This window comes from Adiantum capillus-veneris, chromosome 2, assembly GCF_014529385.1.
Source record: "Adiantum capillus-veneris isolate H3 chromosome 2, ASM1452938v2, whole genome shotgun sequence".
Taxonomy (NCBI): domain Eukaryota; kingdom Viridiplantae; phylum Streptophyta; class Polypodiopsida; order Polypodiales; family Pteridaceae; genus Adiantum; species Adiantum capillus-veneris.
The window spans coordinates 98608407-98625422 of NC_140932.1; the positions used below are offsets into that span (position 1 = coordinate 98608407).

A 17016-nucleotide genomic window follows, 5' to 3' on the forward strand; every position below is an offset into this window, starting at 1 on the left:
GGGCATTTTTTCCCTCACCAAGAGGATTTTCCCCCGTGCATTGTATATACGCCCATCACTCTAGGGCTAACTTATTTTTCCATTGCACACTAAGTAATACAGTCTCTGTTGTGTGCCTTGAGCTTCCTTCGTCTTCTCCAAGCTGTGTGTGTTTTCCGTGCAACCCTAATTCCAACAATTGGTATTAGAGAAGGTTGTGTCCTCCCGGGCTTAGTCACCCCCAGCGGCTCGAGCACAATCTTGCTCACTTTCTTCGATTTCAGTGAGCTTTGGCGAGCGTTCGCAATTCGAAAAATATTTTGGGTGTGCTTAACGAGGTCAGTCTGCTCAAATTTTTTATTTGGGCTCATTTTGGCCTCCGTTTCCACTACATGTAGTACTATGCAAGCTATTTTTTCATTTTGTGCAAATTTTTTGTCAGTGCCATTTTTTGCATAGTAGGTCACTTACAGTCTTCTACGGTTTGTGCTATATAGCACGTGTTGTTACCGCTTCATTTCTCCTCTTTGTGGACAGTTTTCACATCAGGTGCAAGCATTCGTCGTGGCTGACAACAACACAGATGTGTTCAAGATGTTTGCTGTTGAGGACAGATTGGATGGGGACAATTACCCTATGTGGGCTTACATGATGCAACATGTTCTTGTGTCAAAGGGTGTTTGCAATATTGTGTAGGGCATGTTATTGAAATTGCCTTGGGAAGAATTTTGGGCATTGATTTTCCCTTTTGCATCCCTTTTGTCTTTGTTTTCCATGGGCTTGAAATTCCGTCTAGCCCCTTGTTAGAAATTGATGCGGGAAGCAACCATGGTGTGGTGGATTACTTCGGTGATAGAACCAGGCCATTGGGAGTTGACATACTCGGCCATTTCTTCAGGTAATCCTGCACAAAATTGTTGCTTTTGCTCGTAAAGTCTATCTTTTGGAAGACAGTAGCTTTGAGATGTAAATTATTTTGTGAATATACTCATGGGATAGAAGCTTCAAACTGCGCCATTCGGTAAGTACTTTGTCCTTTGCATCGCTTGCAAGGAATTGCTTGATAATGGAAACTTGTAGAGTTTTCCATGTCTTTGGGGCTTCACCGTTGCCCCAAAGGCTAGCCCACCATTGACGCCAATTTATGGAAGTGCATAGCTACATGGTGTAGCTTGGAGGAATCCGTGAAGCCCTCGTCTCCAAAGGCCTCATCAAATTGCCGGATGAAGGCCAATACTTTGTCGGTGGCAGCAACGGTGCCATCATAGGTGAGAAAAGAGATACTTTTTCCTCCCTCTTTGAACTTCTTGAGCTTTTGTGACCTTCACCATGCAGGGTATGATTTGCGATGTCCTCCCCTCTTGTATTCTCTAGGAGAATAGCCATAGCTTTCATCAAAAGAGGAGGAAGGTGAAGAAGAAGGAGAAGAGGGTGACCTCTATCTTGACCTTTTCTTCCTTTGTTTCCTCTCTTCCCTTTTGGAGTGACAAGGAGAAGCATTGTGTGTTGACCGTTTCCTCTTGGGAGGAGTTGGTGATCACCTAAACTGCCATCTTTGTGGGGCCACATCTTCAGAGGAACTTAGGGATTCATTACTTTCTTGTTCTTTGGATTCCTCCTCTCGTATGGGAGAGAGTCTTTTTTTGGGGGTCTCATCAAGAGGTCTCCTAAGCTCTCTCTCCTCTTGGACAGAAAGGGAAATACCATAAGCACGAAGTTGTTGAGTAACTTCGGCTTGCAAAGAAGGGTTGCGCATAGCTTGTTGCAACCTAGTAACAAGATAATCGACAAACATGGGGGCATCATCATTATCACCTTCATGCTCAAATAAAAGTTATCAATGTTCATTCTACTCTCTTGGTTATTGTTAGCCATGCTAATTATACTTATGTGTTTACTTAGTTTATTTTTTGGCAATTTAAAACCTTAGTTGCTACTCCTCTTAGCCTTTGAAAAAAAACACTTAAGTATCTACACCCACGGCTCGAATTGGTTAATTATAGAAATAGTGGAGTGGGTCTAATATTACAGAAATGCCGAGGGCTAGCTCCTTTTGAACTTCTTATGGCTCAATAATGGTAAAGCCGTAGGCAAGTCTAAAAAGACCCCACTATTAAGACCAAAGCTCCCGAGGTGTGCACCATATCCCACATAATAGTGGACTCAACAAAACCAATAATAGATCCCAGTCCCACCTACCATAATATAATTAACAAAATCAACCATTAATAGGCTACTTAAGGACCTTTCTTCTTAAGCAAGAAAAGAGAAACCAAATGCTCTGATACCAACGTAATGGAGATGGCCTATGAACTTTGATAATAGCGGAATTAAGAGAACTAGAGTGAGAATTTTTGTGAGATTACTTTGAGAACATAGAGGGTGTGAACTTAATTGATGGTAGCAACATAAACATAGTACTTAATTAACTTGGCATGAACAATAATTTTGCAATAGAGGTTATTAGAGAACATGACAATAGTTGAGGACTGGATTTACTTGGAGCCGGTCCCCCCTCCAAAAGGCGTTCGTATTATAGATTCTCCAATCAAAAGAGACTTGGTACTTTGCAAAAAGCATTAACTATCCCAAGACTCAGCCCCAAAACCTCAAACACCTTCGAAGGTGGAGAGAGCTAGCGGGGAATGAGGGTAGGGAAGAGGAAGAAGAATCATTTATAGGAGAAAGAAACAGTTCCTCACTTATTATCACTCTTTTTGCTTAACATAGCATAATAGCATAGTAATGAAGATGAAGAAGATGGCAAGCTTAAGCATTTAAACATGGCTCTTGGTTGGATTTGCATTCCATAGCCAAGAGTGTTGGTGTAGGCTCTCAACTTCTCAACAAGCTTGGAGAAGGAGATAGAGCTCTTGCACTTTGCACTTCCCACAATATGAGAGAGAGAGAGAGAGAGAGAGAGAGAGAGAGAGAGTGGGAAATTACATCTCCTCTCATGCTTGGTCCACCCCCGTCCCCCCCCCCCTCTCTTTAATCTCTCTCTTTTGTATTATTTAATTATATCATTTGGACATGTGTCCTTTTTCCTTTTTGAGAGAAAGAATTATTTATTTTTATGCATCTAAATTCTCATTGGACTCCTTTAAAGCCTGTCCAATACAATTCAAGCACATTATGAGGACCAAATGGGGAGGATCTTGACATGTGTCTTTTATGCTTCTTAAGATATCATGTTTGAATTGAACACTTCAAGCACCTTAGTCATTTAAGCATGAAAATAGTTTATGACTCTTGAGAGATCATGTTTGAATTGAACACTTTAAGAACCTTAGTCATTTAAGCATGAGAAACACCTCAATCTTGTGCAAGGTTCCCACAAAACACGTTAAGCACCTTAGTTAACAAGCACGACAAACACCTCATGATTGAATAGGATTACCACCTCAAGGTTAACCCTAGTTTGCCTAAGGTGCCTAAGGTCAAAGGACTTTTTAACACTAACTTTTGGAGGTCTTTAATGAAGCTAACCCTAAGGTCTTTAAGCTCCATTATGTAGCATTGATCTTTGATAGACCATCTCTCATTTTGAACCCCTTTAACCTTGGCCCTGTGTTGAGACAAATCCATAAGCACAGGTCTAAGTGGGCAAGCCGGCATTTGTGGCACTCAACATTGACAAGGAAAAAGACTCAAAGTGGATGAAGAAGAGGGAGAAGATTGTATGTATCTCTCTCTAGCCCCCTACTGTGCTTTTATAGTCATTTCCTTAATGATTATGCTCTAATATTTTTCAGATAGATGGAGGTTTCCCAAGGTGCATTACCCCCTCCCATCAATATTTTTCCATACAAAGGAAGATTTTCACATTCAATATGGCCTTGATATAGAAGGCTAGGACCCCAGGATGCTGAGGGAGTCTGATGTCTTGGAGATAGACTAGTCGTGAACCTTCACTCACACAAGTGATACAGGTTCTTACAGGATTAAATACAATAGTATTTGGATGGAGCAGTTCGAGGACCTCTTGGTATTTTACAGCAAGGTCTACCAAAAGTGACATACGAATATGGACGTAAACATGTCATTTGCAAGAGCATACATCATGCAATTTAGTCCATGCATTTTGAAATCTGGTAGGCAAAAAATCTTTGCTTGGTGTGTTGTGAGTGAAGAACACAACAATAATTTGTGTAAATCTGGCCGCTTCAATACCCAATACATGCATTGGAAGCTAAAAATGACGTGGGTGAGGCTACTTTGGAGAATGTCAAAGGAGAACCATAGATTGAAGCAACACCTATCTCAAGGTCACCCCCAACAAGACATGACTTACCAAGCCCTCGTGAAGATTACATGCCCACACCATGGAAGTTGAAATCTCTCTTTGAATATGCAGAGTTAAGAGTGAGAGTGTCCAAAAATGACTTTGCAAGCAGATGGAATAAAGTAGAGGCTACAAAGGTATAAAAGCTGAATGACGAGAAATTTGCTAAAGTGCTTCTACTAATGCATGACCATATTACTATAATGAAGTTGAAGTTGTCAAGTTTGGTAGAGAAAGATTTTGTCACAATAACCATCCTTGCTACACAGCTCAAAGCACAAGAATCAATGTTGGCAGTTCTTCGAGGAGTAACAATCGAGCCAAACAATAGCTCCACACTAGCCGTAAGTTATTTCTAAACACTGACTATGTACATGAATGTATTTCTGCAATCCTTATGTGTATTTGATTGACTACAAGATGAGACCAATCTTTATGTTGATGCTGTCAAGGAGTTGGAGATGCATCATGCCCTGCTTCAAGAGATGATGAGTGGGGTCAAAGTAGGGCACCAAGTTTGCATCTTCCCATCTCTTCCTTCTGTTCTGCCCCCACCATAGATGAACTTACTTTATCTTCAAAGTGTACTAGGTGTGGGCACGAATATAATGTCAATGAGGTTGTCATGCTAGTGATGCTACCCTGCAAGCACACATATCACTCAATGTGCTTTGCAACCTCATGTGTCTATAGGGATTGATGTGTGGTTTGAGATTGCTTGAGGGAAATTCTAGGAGATGCTTAGTTGAGTGTCATATAGGGAGATGGTAAGAACCTTACAACATCTGTTTTGTCTATATAGTCCATACCACTATGCTAAATACCAAGGACAATATGTTTTTTTGTCTATATGGTCCATACCACTATGCTACATACCAATGACAATATGCTAGTAAACAATGTGTCATCATGATATCTAGCAGTGCCATGTGTTTATGCTAGATATAAGTGCCAGCACACTAGTTAGCAATGTCATATCCTTCTTATACTAGTGCAACCATGCTAGTCAGCAGTGTTTTCATGATATCTAGCATAGATATGTACAATGCTAGATAAGAGTGCCACTATTCTACTTATCAATGTCATATCCTTCTTATGCTATATATCAATGCCACCATGCTAGTTACCAGTGCCATATGATTATGCTACATATAGGTGCCACCATAATAACTAGCAGTGTCATATGCTAGTTAGCACTACCATTATGCTAGATATTAGTGCCACCATGCTAGTTAGCATTATCCTTAATTTTTGAGAAATGGTAAAACTAATTTCTAGAAAGGTATGTATGGATTGTCTGTTGAGTTCTCTTTCTCTTTCCCCTTCTTAGTTAGAAGGGGTATATATGGATTGTCTGTTGACTTCTCTTTGTCATTCCCTTCTTAGTTAGAAGGTATGTATGGATTGTCTGTTGACTTCTCTTTCTCATTCCCCTTCTTAGTTAGAATAGACAACATGCAGAAGTACATCATAGTATGTGCCAACTAGCACACAGTTTGATGGGTATATATAAGCACATGTTAATTAGAATACATGTATGTTAACTAGCATACATGTTTGCGCTAAATAAAACACAAGTAAGAATAAATTGGCTAGACTATACATGAGTCTTACTATACACCGAGCGACATTTTTCGAGCGAACCAAAATCCGAGCGAATATTTATACGAGATGGGCCCATGTTTTCGTGTGTGGTGCGGTTTGAGCCCCATCCTCAATGTCAAGGATGCAACAAAGAGGTAACATGCCACGTAGAGACCATGTCTATATTTTTCTTCTATATTCTCTCTCTCTCTCTCTCTCTCTCTCTCTCTCTCTATATATATATATATATATATATATATATATATATATATATATATATATATATATATATATATATATATTGCAACAAAGAGGAGACATGCCACATAGAGACCATGTCTATATTTTTCTTCTATATTCTCTCTCTCTCTCTCTCTCTCTCTCTCTCTCTCTATATATATATATATATATATATATATATATATATATATATATATATATATATATATATATATATATATATATATAATCTTTATAATATGTATAGTATCTTACTTTTACAATTGAGAGAGATAGGTAATGAGTGCACTGAGAAGAGGGACAATGGCGCTTTATGAGGGCTTCATAAAGCGCCATGTGTTAAAAGCCTAATTGTTAAGCAATATTGAATTCTATAATTCACATAATTGTAACATTCCTTGGGATGGCATCTATTCATCTTTGAGACTGTTAAAATTTTCAAAAGCCTATTTGTTGAGCCCTCTCTATCGGAGAGGAGGGATCTTCTCTATGAATGTGAGAGAGAGAGAGAGAGAGAGAGAGAGAGAGAGAGAGAGAGAGTTCATAGTACTCTTGAATGAGAAGAGCGATTTGTCTTAGTCCCATGCCACACTAGGGGAGGGAAGCAGGGGCCACGTGGAGGTGGTAGCTAATCATTCACATATGAAAACAAAAAAGTTAGTCTCTACCCCTTGTTAGAGGGACAACTTCACACCCTCAGCTAAGTTGTCCAACACGTAGCCAATTGTAAAAAGTGCATGCAAAAATTCATTTCAAAGGCATTGAACCCTGACAAACAACATCTGCACGAGAGTTTAACCACATAGGCTACTCCCACTTGTTGAGAAAAATGTGTAGCTTTTGTTTTTAAGTCCAATGTGACAACATTATTCATGACCATCTGTAAAAGGGGGGTGGGACAGGTGCCCTAGTGTAACAAGGGACTTAGAAACCATTCTAGAATACGAAAGTGAATGGACCTTTCTTTTCTTGAAACTCTTCAATGTGTATAAAAATTGAAAAAAAAGAAGTGAGACTCTCTCTCCTTCTTTTTTTAGTAATGTTTTTTTCCTCAAAGGGTGTGCACGGGGGAGGGGGGATGAGGGTGTTGCATTGGAGGGAGATTGTTTCTTAAACATGTTGAAGAACTTCAAAAATAAAAGTCAATTCCCTTTTGTATTCCCTACAAAGAGAGAGAGAGAGAGTGTAAACAAAAAGTCTAGAGACTTTAGTATAATGTAGATACGATTTTGGGAATGCTTCTTTGAAGCGAATCTAGGAAGATCCCTTGGAAATCAAGCAAGAAAAAGCATGGCTCTAGTGACAGGTTGTGGGAGCAAGGATGGTGGCAACAAGCCCGAGCTTTACAAAGGTGCTAGATGCGATGCCAGCCAAGAGCTACACAAAGCAACCAAGGGTTCAAGGGGTTGCGAGTAGTGGGATAGGCGTTGACACATGAGGGACGTGATTCGCACCCATCTTAAGAAATCAAGATGAAGCGAGTCCTTACAAAAAGAGAGAGAGAAAGTAAAAAAAGAAAAAGTCTAGTGAATTTATTTAGTCTTCACTCCATTTAGGTCTCACCAATCTTGGAAGATTAAAAATCCTTTCAAAACATCTCAAGTGCATAATTGAAGGGTGAGTTTAAGAAATGAAAAGACCATGGAGGTGGAAAGTCAAATGACTTTTTGTGTGCATATAAATAGAGATGGTTGATTGCACCTTACACATTTGTGTTTTTCTTCTTGGATACACGATAGTTTGACGCCTTTGCTTATTAAAAAAATAGCATACGTACGTCTATTGACACTTGCCTCACCACCCATAAATCCCTAGCAAGCGGAGTAGTTGTATACACAACGGAATAGGTTGTTAAGGGAACCGCCTTGTGAAGAGGAAAGCCTACCAAGCAAAGTTGCATAAGGAGAAGTCTTCCTCCATCACCTCGAGAAGATATTCGACATAAAAAACCACAGGATGCCAACCTTGAATGACGAGAAGAGCCAACCGAGCCACCCGATCTTCAAAGCCCACCACACCACCAAATTATCCCACATGCAGGCTATTGTTGGTGAACCACACACCATCCAAAGAAAGACAAGAATCGGGCGTTGCCACCAAATAAAGGGAGTCTATCACTCACCCTTTACATGAAGTCCGACGCATGCGATACACCAATCTGCACAAGTTGTCAATCTTTCTCTTGGAAGAAGGACAGGAGAGAAAACTCTCTCTCGAAGAAATAAATAGATGTGTGTGGGGGGAGGGAGAGGGGAGCCCAGAGTAGGACCAAAGGATAAATTCTAAAGTATCTCAATGTACATATTACCCATGAAATCCAAAACGTGGCGTATATAAGGTAATTGATTGTAGGGCAGGGGTGGCCAGCAAACCAACCACCGGAGGTCAGACAAGCTTGAAGATGTTGAGCATGTTCACACGCCCAAAGACTTGAGGAGGTGTGGACATGGGGAAGGAGCCAACACTCAGATCAAAAAAGAGGTGACCATGAGGCTTCCAGTAGCAAGCAACTAATGGCGTTCAACTTGACGGTGGAGTGCAGAATTTGCATGGCACGGGTCCCAATCTTGCCAGCAAGAATGGACGCTTCGCCCATGCAAGCTAGCGGCAGAATATGTAGGAGGTGCTATTGCTATAGTGGAAGCTAGCATGTTAGGGTTGTAAATTGTCATTGCAATGCTAGGCTTCTTAGCTCCACTTGCTCCACGATTATCATTAGCTCTCTGGCCTTGAACACTGTGAAGAGAATAACAAAGCCCCAACAGTACCACCAGGCACACATAACAACCACCATCTCTGGTTGCCTTCCTACGCTTCATGTATAGTGGTGCATCACCCTTCACCTTTGTTTTGCCCTCGAGCTGGTGTTCCTCATGACTAATAATCATAACCCATGCCTATACTATTGCACGAGCTCCACATCCCCTCCATGCAATGAATTTTTTTTGAAGTCTTTACGATTAGGTCTTCCCAATCATAAAGATAAAGAGAGAGTTTCTTTAAAAAAAAATAACTCCCCTCAAAGGATCTGCACCTTTTGAGGGATCTGCGCATCCTTTGAGGAGAGTTCTTTTTTTAAAAGAAACTCTTTTTTAGTGAATACTAAAGTCACTATATTTATTTATTTTTTACAACTCTCTCTCTTTGTAGGGAATGCAAGTGTAAGTGTCTGCGATTTTTTGAAATCGTTTGTGTGGGGAATCACAACTCATACCTTTGATTTTAAGGGGTGGGGAATTCGAAAGGCAAGGATGGTGGTCATCGCAGCCAGAGTCGTGTTGGTGTCGTTGTAGCCAGAGTGAAGGAGGGGACGGATGGTGTCAAGGAAGCGAGATGATGTGAATGCAAGAGTATGGGTCTAAATCGATTCAACCCATTAATTTGTTATCGAGATTTTTGGAATCTCCCAAATTTGTGAGCAAAAGACGTAGAAAGCCCATTCATGCGTGCTCTCTCTTGATTCACAAAATACGCTCTCTCTAAAGATACAGTGATTCAATAGGAGTCGCCATCATGGGCTATGCACATGTTCTCATCGGCTTGTCATCATCTCCTCTATGGACCCATTATTGGATTTTTCTATGCCTACTACTTTCTCTCTCTGTTGGCCTGTCAACAACCCTTCACGCCTCTTCTTGCATCCACGCCTTCTTCTTGCACTGAGGGCGCACACACCTCACCTAGCTTGAAGTCACAGCTTCTTGTGTTGTATGAGCAATTTGCCGCTTATTGCAGACAGATTGTTGTTACCGATTGCACTCCTTATCACGATCAGCTCTAGCAGCCTGCACTTTCTCGAAGCAGCAAATGAGAGAGAGAGAGAGAGAGAGAGAGAGAGAGAGAGAGAGAGAGAGAGAGAGAGAGATTATGCGCTCCCCTACAAACCAACACATACGAAAGCTGATGTGCTCCCTTGTAACCGCCCTCGAGCAGACACAATGCACCACAGGCCTCTAAGATACCATCGCGATGAAGGAGCAAAAAATCTTGAGAGGCCCACCCTCGCATCGACGCACGTCAACTTTGTGTGTATCTCCGTCCTCCACGCGCCGATCTGCTAACTCAAGTGGAAATTCCCAAACTACCTCCAATATTTTGTCATAAATTCCCAAAATGCCAAATTTCTCCGAAGATAAATTTTTTTGTAGCTTTTCATAAGAGGACTGATTGTTTATCAATACAAGATGCTAAAACTAGAATTGGAGTTGGTTGTGCAGGCTTTGGAGATGAGTTGCCATTTTAGACATAATTGCCTTTTTTCGCAAAGTGATTTGCGACAAATTACATGGTAAGCATTTGAATTGTCAAAAAGAATAAAAATTAGAAAATCTTGAACAATCCAACCAAAATAGACACAAGGTTATTTTGGGAATTTTAGAAATTTGAGGAGAATTTCCACGAATTAGAGGGGTATTTTTGTAATTTTCCCTAAAAACTATTATCTCTCCCTCTTTTTCTCTCTCTGTCTTCACCCTTCCACCTGTCATCTCTCTCTCTCTCTCTCTCTCTCTCTCTCTCTCTCTCCCCCCACCTCCACGCGCTGAGATCCTTGCCTTAATCAAATTTTCTTTTGATGTCAAAGAGGGTATCTTTGAAGGTACCCTCTAATTCAACCCAAAAGTAAAAGTGGCAGGACCTTCTAGCTCCATCTTGATTTTTTAAGGCGGAATGTTGCGTGATTCCTTTACCCCTTCTCCCAGAGCAGACGCACGAACCAATCAAAGGCACCACCATCGCAGTCGAGGGTTTTTTTCTTCAATGCGTATTTTATAAAAAACTCCTTCAAAGGGTCTTTGCCGATGCAACTGACGCAACCCTTTGAGGGAGTTTTTATATATATATATATATATATATATATATATATATATATATATATATATATATATATATATATATATATATATATATATATATATATATATATAGAGAGAGAGAGAGAGAGAGAGAGAGAGAGAGAGAGAGAGAGAGAGAGAGCTAGACGGAATGATTGCATCTCTTGCCAACAAAAAATTGTGAGCGATTTTGATTGTCACCGTGTCTTTCACCAATAGTAGTCCACAACTAGCAAGGCCTCACCGTGTCTTGCGTAAAATAACAATCTCCCCCTACCTCTCTAGTAAGGCCACACATTGTTAAGAGTTGGGTGGAAACACTTCCCGTCACCTACTCATCACATGTTTTCTAGAAGCAAATAGAGAGAGAGAGAGAGAGAGAGAGAGAGAGAGAGAGAGATGCCTCCCAAAAAAAAAAAACGTTATAGCCCCTGTCCCCAACAATCTTTGCACCTCAAGACTTATCCAATGTCGGGCTTGCTAGCACCTACCTCTTGCGTAACATATCCATTCGTAGTTTTAACTGCCATCTTTAGAAGGTTTAGGGTCAATTTATCTAATCTCTCAAGTGAAGAAATGAGTGACTTGTAGAAACTCTTTGCTATGTGTATTTTGATAGAGTGCCTCTTAGTAACTCGCTTGATTTTATCATCGCACGAAGTTTGGGATTCCTCACCATACATGTAATGCCACAAATGTAAGAGGTAATCACTTGCATCAACTTGTACATGACTAAGCATACATGTGTATGCTAACTAACATAGACTTGTATGATTACTAGCAGATATGACTTGAGTGCTAGTTAACACATGTTAATATCCTAACTAGCACACATGTAAGTATTTGGCTATACCATAAGCGTATTTTCCATACATGTAAGAGGTAATGAATATTACATAAGTATTGATTCTAAGCTTTAGTGAGCTTGTGTACACTTGTATAGGTGTATGCTACTAGCTAACATAGATTTATATGCTTACTAGTAAATATGTGTATGTTAACTAGCATCCAAGTTTATGCTAGCTAACATAAAATTGTATGCTAATTACCATACACTTGTGTTCTAGTTAACATACATTAATATGCTAACTAGCACATAGGTAAATATCTAGGTATACTATAAACTTACCTTGGTGTAATAATGTGCTAGACTTAACCTACATTAATGAAGTGTCTAGCTATACTAGCTAACTTGAATATTAATGTTAGCATGGACCAATATCTATATTAGTGTGAGTGAGTGGCATTGATTAATCCTACACTAATAAGATAAGCCTACATTGCAACGTTAGCCACACAAACAAGACATGCTTTATAGAGACCTACAAAAGTACAAAACAATAGCTATATTGGATTACAAAACAACACACTGGCAAGGTATCCCCAATTTCAAGTCGATAGTCCTTTGCACACTTTGCAAATTGTGTACTTATATTATAGAAACACATGTATACAGAGTAAATTGTATGTTCAACAAAAAGTACATGGCCTTTAAAGGTCAGGCAAGAGGGGATACTAAGTGTAGCCAAAAGTACAGGGCCTTTGAAGGCTGGGTAACAAGGTATACAAAGGTACTTGTTTAAGTTTTAGTTACAAACCAAAACATTGAGAAGCTCTCAACGTCTAAGGGGGTATGGATCATGTTCTCCCAAGCTTATGTAGGTGGTCAGGTACAAGCAACCAAAGCCAAAGCCAATTCACAAATTTTTCATTGAGGTACCCAGCAAACTAAGACTTCTGGATATCTTCTAGCTCTGGCAAAATCAAACAACAATGGAAGAGATTCTAAAAGCACTTGTATGCAGAATCATCAATAGTTAAAGTATTTTGAGCATTTTATTTCTTTTATTTACCCCAAAAATCAAACAAGCATTTGTAAAGAATGGGCTTTTTTGACCCAACAATGACTGCATCACCTTCCTACCTTTTGTAGTGAGACTAAGACAAAAGATTTCGAGCTAAAATTTTGGCACACTCAAGAAATGCCTCACAAGGAGGTTGGAGACATTGAGGGCTGCACACAACTTCATATATAACTATGAAATTATCCAAGCACAACAGCAAGAAGTGAAGGGCTCTAGTATGGTTAAAAACATGTTGGCCATGTTCATACAACACCTCTTTCATCCTCTTTGTGTGAGAGGGGATTGTCTCACTTGCCTTGAAATGTGACACTAGCACTCCATTCACGTCAAAAAATAAGGATCCTTGGATCCTTCTCTATGGGAGGTGGTGTTTGATCTAATTCCGGCTTGTCAACTGACAGATCTACATTCCTTGTGTCCTTCCTAAAAGTTGGATTATCAAATACTTGGACCATTCAAGATAATTGGCCAAGTGAATTCGGTCACATATCGTCTCCAATTACCACAGTCTATGGAGATTCACTCAGTCTTCCACGTTTCAGTGTCGAAGCCTTGTCATTAGTCCAAGATTCATGGGAGATGCTCATAGCCATCATTGCCCATAAAGATTGATGGTCATGCAGAATATGAAGTCAAGCAAATCCTTGACTCCAAACTCTCTCGTGGAAGACGTTAGTACCTTGTACATTAGAAAGGGTATGATGCAAGCAAATGAACATGGGAGCCTACATGTAACCTCCATCAAGCATCGACCAAAGTTCATGAGTTTCATCAACAATATCCATCAAAGCATGCCCCTACACGAAGAGAGACAACCGCTCCTCGTAGAATTCATGTCACTTGTGAACAGCTAGTTCATCCTAGAAGCTTCTAAAAGGAAGATTCTAGAAGGTTCTAAAAACATCTTGAAGAATCTAGAAGGTTCTAGAAGCATTTAAAAGAATTTAGAAGGTTCTAGAAGATTCTAAAGAAGCATCCAAAAGATCAAGAATATTCTAGAAAGTTTAAGAAGCTTGAAGGTGCTAGAAGAACTAAAAGGTTCTAGAAAGTAGAACCTAGAAAGTTCTTAACCTCCTCAGGCTTTATTATAAATAGAGGCCTTGGGTTACAATCCCCTTAGTCTTTCCAACACCACTTGTGAAGCTCTTGTGACACAAGCCTTCTTCTAGACCTCATCTTGCACTCAAGCCTTATCCTTGAATCAAGACTTGTAAGCTCTTCTAGCTCTCATCTTACATTCAAGCCTTGTCCTTGCAATCCTTGCACTCAATCCTTATTCTTGACAACAAGTTTTGTAAAACAAGCCTTGTGATTCAAGCCTTGTAATCAATTCTCCTTATTCAAGTATCTAGTTGTATAACAAAGTCTCCTTAATCAAGTATCAAGCTGTATAATCAAGGTCAAGTGTTTCAAAGAATCAAACAACAAGCCGTTGTATTGTGAGCGCCTTCTTTTCTCTAGCTCAAGACATAATCGCTCTCCACTTGATCTTGTCGATGAAGGGACTTTGTTTGAGGTGATGGAGGTCAAAAGCTCCCCCCTTATGTGATTCTATTTGCATATGTGGCTATATTTTTGAAGAGTGGATCCGTGATCAGTTTTTCATGTTAGGTCTTTGGGTGTGGTTGTCCTTTTAATGGTGTTGATGGATGAGATGGGGTGATTTCTTTGGTAGAGGAAATCGTCATTGAGTGCGTGCCATCACCCCATCTCCTTCCTTTATTCTTGCAAGGTTATAAGTACCACGAAGATCAATCTTAGTGAAACCTTAGCTTTTATGAGCCACTCGAGGAGTTCTAAATTAATGGAAAAGGGTAGAAATTCTTGATTGTAATCTTGTTCAAACCTCTATAGTCCACACAGATGCGTAGAAACCCATCCTTTTTCTTTACAAATAGTATTGGTGCCCCTACTAGTGACTTTGAATGCTGTATAAACCCCTTGGCTAGGTTTTTATCAATGTACTTTTGAAGCTCTACAAGATCATCTTGGGAGTGTATATTGGACCAAAGTGTGGCTGAGTCCCTTCTTGTAGTTCAATGCCACAATCATAAGGTCAATGATCGGGAAGCGTGTCCACATTGTTCTTTTCAAATACATCCTCGTAATCATGATACTACGGTGGCATATTGGACCAAAGTGTGGTTGAGTCCCTTCTTGTAGTTCAATGCCACAATCATAAGGTCGATGCTTAAGAAGCATGTCTGCATTCTTCTTTTCAAATACATCCTTGTAATCATGGTCCTATGGGGGCAATGCTTCCATACTCTTTTCTGCCAAAGAGTAAACTGGCATTGTATATATCAAGAAGGATGATTCTTTTTTTGCTATAGACATGAAGACCCTAGCTAAAACATAAATTTGTTTGACATGCTTTATTTTGTCATGTTGTGGCCGTCTTTTCTCAACCCTTCAAGACCTCAATCAGCATTTGTATTGTGTAACTTGAGCCAAGATAGGCCAATAGTGATTGGATTTGTTGGGTAACTTATGATATTGAAAGTTATCTTAGAGACACTTACAAAGGTTGGGTTTTATATCTGATGTGTCCCGAAGCAAGCGGGTTTCCATCAATCACCTTTGTAGATGTTGGAGTTGGTTTTTCCACAAGCATTAATGCTTGTTGCATAGCATATCCTTTATCATTATCCAATAGAGCTCTCACCTCCACTTGGTCTTCTATTACATGAATCCTTATTAGTATGGTAAAATTGGATACTGCATCAACAAGTAGGATGAAACCTTATTGATTCTTAGTTTGCACAATTGCACGATCTCTACTGAGGTTGGGATGTCTATGTTTTTTGAGCTTGATGGAGTTGCAATGCTCTCTATCTTACTTTTTCTCTTTTTGGCCTTATTTGAGCAATATGTCCAGTCATTGCACAATACATGCATAGCCTATTTACTCTTCTTCACTACTTCTATTGTGGTGAGAGTGGTTTGAATTCTGTTGCATCAATCTACTGGGCTCAATCTGAAAAAAAAGTGGACGGGACTACCTCCTACCTCTCCTCTGCCGTCTTTCGAAGAGCTCGTTATCACACTCTATGGCTTGAGACATAATTTGCCTAGGGTTTGAAACTTTGGCATTGTAAGAAAGAGATCTTTTACATTATCTCTTAGACCCCACTAGGATTGGTTGTTGAAATAGTCCTCATGCCATGTTAAATCACATGTAAGCTACCTAACTTCATGTGTATAGACCAATGCAGAGCAAGGGCTTTGCTATAGCTTGCAAAGCTTGATTTTGGAAACTCTTGACGTATTACTTCCCTAAAGGTTCCTGAAAACTCTCTTACAAAGGTCTCAAAGTCATAGAGTAGAGGAGAGTTCCTTTTAAGTAAGGGTGCAAACTAAGAGAAGGGTGTACCTAAGAGGAGCGTGCCAATGAGACCAACTTGAGAAGCACCATCGGGGTAGTGCTCATGCTGCATGCATATGAACAACTTCACTTGTTGGAGTAAACTTTTAAACTTTGATCTTGCCCCGTCAAACTTCTCAAGTAGGCTGACCTTGGCCTCCTTTCTATTTTGTAGTAGATTGGTTGAAGGCATGGTTTGATTACATCCATGGTTAGCTTAAGGAGTGCATTTGCTTTGCTTGTACTCATTCATTGCTCTCATGTAGTTCTGAATTTCTGCAAGCTTTGCAAGGTCTAGTGGGCACCGCACCTTCCATTACAGACTCCATGTCTAGGCAAGATTAAGAAGTGTACTCTTGGCAAACAGTTATGAGCACGTTGGAGAGGGGGAATGGGGAACACACCCAACACACAAACTATTGCCTCTCTATAGCCCAAGAATCCACATCACTGCTATCCTCTCAAAAAACACCTTCAAAACAACCAATTTGCACAAGCAAACCATCGTTTGCGCACAAATCAAGGTGCCGACCTGCTCGCAAAGACCAAACACCCATATAGTCACAACATCTGCACAATTTCCATTGCACAAGACATTGATGCACACAAAACACCTCTCTCTCTCTCTCTCTCTCTCTCTCTCTCTCTCTCTCTCTCTCTCTCTCTCTCTCTCTCTCTCTCTCTCTGTGCACCACACATTGTGATCCGCGGGCACATACATCCATCGACATCGAGACACACACACACACACACACACACACACACACACACACACACACACACACACACACACACACACACACACACACACGCACACACACACACACGCACGCACGCACACACACACACACACACACACACGTGTAC

General features: G+C 40.2%; 1 pseudogene; it reads right to left on the bottom strand.

Moving 5' to 3' along the window:
- Positions 1 to 8473: 8473 nt before the first annotated feature.
- On the bottom strand, positions 8474 to 8976 carry LOC147463268 (uncharacterized; annotated as a pseudogene).
- Between the last annotated feature and the right edge of the window lie 8040 nt (positions 8977 to 17016).